This window comes from Stylophora pistillata, chromosome 7 (assembly GCF_964205215.1).
Source record: "Stylophora pistillata chromosome 7, jaStyPist1.2, whole genome shotgun sequence".
NCBI lineage: Eukaryota > Metazoa > Cnidaria > Anthozoa > Scleractinia > Pocilloporidae > Stylophora > Stylophora pistillata.
Window position 1 is genome coordinate 701903 of NC_142525.1, and position 6351 is coordinate 708253.

Below are 6351 nucleotides of genomic sequence, written 5' to 3' on the forward strand. Positions count from 1 at the left end.
AAATAATAATTCCTTCGTTTTTTGGCTTGCTAAGCCAGCAGATTTACTTTCCCATCAGTTATTTGTCCGGTGATCGACCTGATAACTATATGCACCATATTTGATTTCCGCCTTCTTGGTCAGCGGTATAATGTGGTAGTCAAGTCCTCTTCATGTATTATGTTCGAAAAGAAACATCCCTATATTTAACAATTATTCCACGAGTGCGCGTTGGATATGAGATGATAGATAGCCAACGAGGCGCGTAGCGCCGAGTTGGCTATAATCATCTCATATCCAACAAGCGCGAGTGGAATAATTGTTTTATTAAAAACGCCCTCAAGAAATATTATTTTGTAAGAAGAAAATGGATTTTTTAGCTCCCTTTTGATTTTGATAGGTGACCTTTGATATTATGGCGGTAAGACGTGTTCCGAGCCTGTCCGTAATTTTATTAAGTTTTTCGCTGTTAGCTTTGTTCTCTGTCAACTTATACTCTCTCAAGCTCTCGAAGAATGCTCCAGTGTATTACGGGGATAAATTCTTCAAGTATTTCAACTCATACCTGGTCGATTTCAATCTAATTTCGCCAAGGCATATGTCAAGGATCGGCGGCCATTTTGTCACCTCACCTCACAAGAAGTTTCAGAGGTCAAGAGTGGCGTACTATTCAAACTGTACGGCTTCCTTCAACCCGGTTGCCCTTTCTGTGGTTAGAAGTGGAGACATTCATCCTCATCCAGGACCTCACAGACAATGTAACTCAAGAAAACCTGATCCACCATTGGGAAAGAATACTCTTAAAATATCTTCCTTTAACGCAAGAAGTATCGTCAATAAAAGACTGGAGCTTCAGAGTCATGTAGCGCTGATGAACCCCGACATAATTGCGATAACCGAAACATGGCTTCATGAGGGAATAGCCGACAACGAAATCCTTCCATCTTCATATAATGTTCTTCGAAATGACCGTGGAAGTAGGGGTGGCGGTGTACTTTTAGCCGTTAAATCTAATATATCATGCTCAAGACGTCCTGATTTGGAAGAAGATATTTGCGAACTCTTATGGGCCGAAATTCCACTGAAAACTGGATCGTACTTCCTAGGAGTATTCTACCGCCCTCCTTCAAGTGACATGAACTATCTAGAAGGCCTTAAAAGGTCACTAGAAAAAGTTACAGTGGTATCCGATCACACTAATGTTGTTCTATTGGGTGACTTTAATTTTCCGGATATTGATTGGGACTTGATATGCCCTTCTCAACCAAATGTCTTATCAGACTATTTCTGCGATAATATTGTGAACTTCTATGGTTTCTCTCAATTGATCGACGAGCCTACGCGTCAAGATGCTATCCTAGACCTTGTGATATCTAATCGTCCAGAATCACTTAAAAACATCCAAATTTTGGACGGAATTGGCTCTTCAGACCACAATGTTGTCTCTCTCAAGTTGACATGCAAAGTCACTCGTCCATATCAACGACCAAAACAAATCTTTGACTACAAAAATGCTAATTGGGATAACTTTCGTCTTGAACTATCAAATATCCCAAGGGACGCTATATTGAACGACAATGACACAATGGAAGAGGTTTGGTTAAATTGGAAGTCTGCATTCTTTAAAGCCATTGAAAACAACGTTCCTTCGAAGAAAATAAAATCAAGACAAAATGTGCCCTGGATCACTTCTGATATACGCAAGCTTTTCCACAAAAGAAAACGCCTTTGGAAGAAAGCCAAATTTACCCAGCTTGAAGTTGATTGGAATAAATATAAATCGTTAAGGAATAAAGTTAAATCGGAACTTAATAAGAGTTATTACCAACATGTTCACTCATTAATTGATTCCAAAAACCCTAAACGCTTCTGGTCTTTTATAAAATCCAAAACGAAAAACAAATCAATACCTGTCACTATGAAATGGTCGGATCGTGGTGTCACGGCTTCTACTGGCAAGGACAAAGCAGAGTTATTTTGCAAATTTTTCGCGTCGGTGTTTACCCGCCCTGACCCAGCTACCGATGTCGATGAGGATGCCCATTCACATGGTTCAGGCTTCGTTATACCAGATCTCATGTGCTCTAGTGCTAATGTGGGAGAGCTTTTGCTTACCCTTGATGTGAATAAAGCCACTGGCCCGGATGGTTTGTCTGCGCGTTTGCTCCGGGAGGCAGCCTCTGTAATTTCTGATCCACTGTCAAAGTTATTCAATATGTCTCTGAATAGAGGAAAACTACCTCGTGACTGGAAGTCTGCCAACAACACCCCAGTTTACAAAAATGGTGGTAAAGAATATGTTTCTAACTATCGTCCAATTTCTCTAACATCGCTTGTAGTTAAGACCCTAGAGAAGCTAGTCACAAGACATATTATGGCTCATCTAGAAGATCATGACTTGTTAAGCCCTCATCAATATGGCTTTCGAGCTGGTTTTTCCTGCACATCCCAACTTATTCGCCTATTTCACTCCTGGGCATCAGCCTTAGATAAAAACAAAATGTTTTAAAACATCAGATGTCGTCTTCTTGGACTTTGAGAAAGCGTTTGACTCAGTCCCACACAAACATCTCATCTCTAAGCTTGGCCGATATGGTATCAATGGTCAGATTCTCGAGTGGCTAGGTGATTTCCTGCAAGATCGTTTCCAACGTGTTGTTCTGGAAGGTGAAAGCTCAGACTGGTCCATGGTTTACTCTGGTGTCCCTCAGGGAAGTATTGTTGGGCCAATGTTGTTCTTGTTGTATGTCAACGATATACCTGAGAACTTATCGTGTTCACGTGAAATGTTTGCCGATGATACTCTATTGTTTAACTCAGATCATCCATCATCTGTTCATCAACCTGTGTGTGAAAGCTTGTCTCAGATCGTAGACTGGTGTAAAAAGTGGCTTTTGAAACTTAAAGCAACTAAATCCAAATGTATGAAAATCACGAGATCTAGATCTGTAACACCTTGCTCGTACAACATCAATTCAATCCCACTGGAACAGGTTAAAACACACAAACATATTGGAGTCATTATATCATCTGACTTATCTTGGAAACCGCATGTTCTCTCTGTTGCTGCTAAAGCAAATAAGATACTTGGCCTACTAAAGCGCACATTTGGGAAAAGCTCTGAAGCAATATCAATTGGATACAAGTCTATGGTTCGGCCAATTGTTGAGTATGCCTGTCCTGTGTGGAATCCACATCAACAATATCTTTCTGATAAGCTTGAAAGAGTGCAAAGGAATGCTTTCAGGTGGATCCTTGGTAGTTCTATCGACTATAGTGAACGTTTGAAGTATCTTGGCTGGCCAACACTCAACTCGCGTCGTGAATTTCTTAGTTTAGTGCAATTATTCAAATTCATTAATGGTTTTTCAAGAGTAGACTTATGTAATTACTTAACTTTCTCCAATAGTCGGACGAGATCTACCAACAATGTCAAAATCTGGACGCCTTATGCTCGAACAAATATCCTCAACAACTCTTTTTGGTATAAATATATAAAAATCTGGAATGACTTGCCAAGTGACATAGTTAGCTCTAGCTCTGCTAGTAAGTTTAAAAAAAAACTGAAAGAACACATTTTTAAATAATATCAATAATATTGCACCAATATCCATTTATCAATTAACTTGTTTTTTCAATAATTTTTACCTTTACATTTTAGTTTTATTTTTATTGCATATTGCTTTTATTCTGGGGGGTGCCGTCAATGAGAATTTAGTTCCTCTCTGGCTTGACCCTTTTTGCCTTTTTGCATCTCGATGTTATTTCTATTGTTATCTGTCTGTATTATTATTATTATTATTATTATTATCTTATTATTTAGGCAAATGAAGTTATTATAAATAAATAAATTAAGCTGACGCGTACGCTTACCATATATGTAGATTATGGTATATTGGCTGATATACCATAATGGCTAAGCCAATAAAAAGTCTTGAATTGCATTATCCAATGATCCAGTTTTTAATAATTAACAATTATTCTACGAGCGCGCGTTGGATATGAGATGATAGATAGCCAACGAGGCGCGTAGCGCCTTGTTGGCTATAGTCATCTCATATCCAACAAGCGAGAGTGGAATAACTGTTTTATTAAAAAAAACGCCCCCAAGAATCTTCTCGACTTTATTTTGTGAGAGGAAACCGGATTTAACAATGTACCGAAATTATATTGTGGTATATTGGCTCATATACCATAACGGCTGAGCCAATAAAAAGTCTTGAATTGCATTATCCAATGATCTAGTTTTTAATAAAACTGATTACTACTCACATTCATTTTCACTGAAATATGGACAAAACTTCTGAAAACTTTAATGGTAATTTTACCGTCACAAATACAGTAGGCAACTCCTATATAGCATATTAGTCTAGGCAAGTTGTGTACAGAGAACAAAACGCTAATAATTTCAACAAAAAGTAAGCTTCTGAGAATAATGACAAACTCTTCAATAACAGCTAGCCACAGTAAATGTCACAGCCATCCATTCTGTCTATAGTACCAGTTATTGGGTCACTTCACATTACCTTAAACGGAAGAGAATATAAGAAACAACGACTTCAAGAACATGAAACACAGCAAAGTGAAATGTAACTAAGCTGATTTGAAATTCATTGCGCCATTCGTTTCTAATAACACAAGAAAGTGAAGGAAAGAAACGGCACCAGTTTTACTGATGAGACAAGGCCCACGCAATTTTTGGAGGTAAATGGACTAGTTAGACCGAAAGCTACATAGACAAACAATTAATAAACTGACAATAGTGAGGGATTTGGGGGCCAATTGATAAATAAGTTTTACCTAAGTTTTTCCTCTAGTTAGCCCATGAAGCTCGAAACGGCAATAATAAAAATTACCTCCAAAACACGGTAAAAAAATAAGCGAAAAACGTAGTTGATTGAGTTAAGACCATAACCATTGTTAAGACACATGCCAACCTACCATGTACAACAGACTTGGAGAGTAAAAAGGACAAAGACGGTTTTGGGTCATGATTTGGAAAATCCACCAAAACCTCCCTAAAAATAATTCGCCGACGGTTGTAGTAAGAGCGACTTACGAACGAATCTTACCAACGGTCAAACATTTGGTGACAACAGACAAAACATTGATTCGGCTCATATTCTCAAGTTAGTTAGGCCTTATGGTGAAATAAAGCACTGCATACTTCGTTTGGCTGAATAGCGATATATTTTCGAGAAAATCGATAATAACTGAATTTCGACCAAATGCCGGTTTTGAAGCTCAAAATTTCAGACTAATCTCGGAGCGTCGCGCCACGAATTGAAAACACTTGGACCGATAACAACTACCAAATCTTGAAAACAACATCAAAACATAGCAATTTAAGCAATTCTTGATGGTTTATTTACACAATCTAACTGAATTTAACCGACCTTCTTCTAACAAGATTAAAAATAGGTAAAAACTAACCCGTTAACCTTATTTTACTATGTGCTATACAAAATAATCGACTGAAAATCTGGATTTTGGAAGGCGAAGTGTAGTTTTTTTCGATCTCCAAAGGATTTTTTAGGGAAATGATTCAGTGCGATTTTATCAAATTTTAAAGTTGGATAAAATGAGCTGATTTGACGATGCCGTCAGTTGTTCGAAAGTGTTCACATTCAAACACAAACTCCATTGTTTCGCATTTTACATCCAATCTACATCTTATTTAATATAACATCATCTTACCGTCCATATTGCTGCATCACAAAAGGGGATTGCAGTCCTAAAGTTGTTGCATTGTTCCCTCAATAGCGATAGAACTTGGCAGGATAGTCAACACCTGATAATAATTGTTGACAAAGCGTATCTCGGGATTTCTCTATTCCCACTCCGTTGAAACACTTTGCGTAAGAGATCTTGTATAAGTCTACAACCGAACCCATTCTCAAAGACCCAGGGGCTGAGTCGATTTCAAGTTGGGGCATGAAGAGCCCGTGGGGACATTGTCTTACAAAACTAGTTCCAAACGGTCGCAGTCGTTCTGCCATCTGATTGGTGCCAGGAAATCTTTGTGTTTTTCTGCCCAATCAGAGTAACGTGTACTTTAGAAACCTTTCGTGTGTTTTAACACGGACATCTATGCGCTCAGTTGCTCGCTATGATTGTTTGGACCGAGCAACGGTGATTTGCTTGAGGTGAAAAGTTTCAGTCTCAGCACACAATGTAAGAGAGATCGATCAGATTGTCCGTGAAAATTTTACAGGAAATTATACTGAATACTTTCGCAGGTATCACGAGAGAACGTGTTTTAAAGTTTGCGAGGTTTTTATACAACACGATGGTTGAAGTCATTGATATGTCGCTTTAAACGTTAAACGACATTTAAGCTTAAATCTTTCTAGATTTTTTGCGTAATTTGCT

The 6351-nt window shown here is 38.2% G+C and overlaps 1 long non-coding RNA gene across 1 annotated transcript; it reads right to left on the bottom strand.

The window, feature by feature from the left end:
- Positions 1-4268: 4268 nt before the first annotated feature.
- On the bottom strand, positions 4269-6054 carry LOC148726050 (uncharacterized). The gene is made up of 2 exons (XR_015989227.1): positions 5677-6054; positions 4269-4505 (listed from the first exon to the last, which is right to left on the bottom strand). It is a non-coding gene; the product is annotated as an uncharacterized LOC148726050 (long non-coding RNA).
- Positions 6055-6351: the final 297 nt, after the last annotated feature.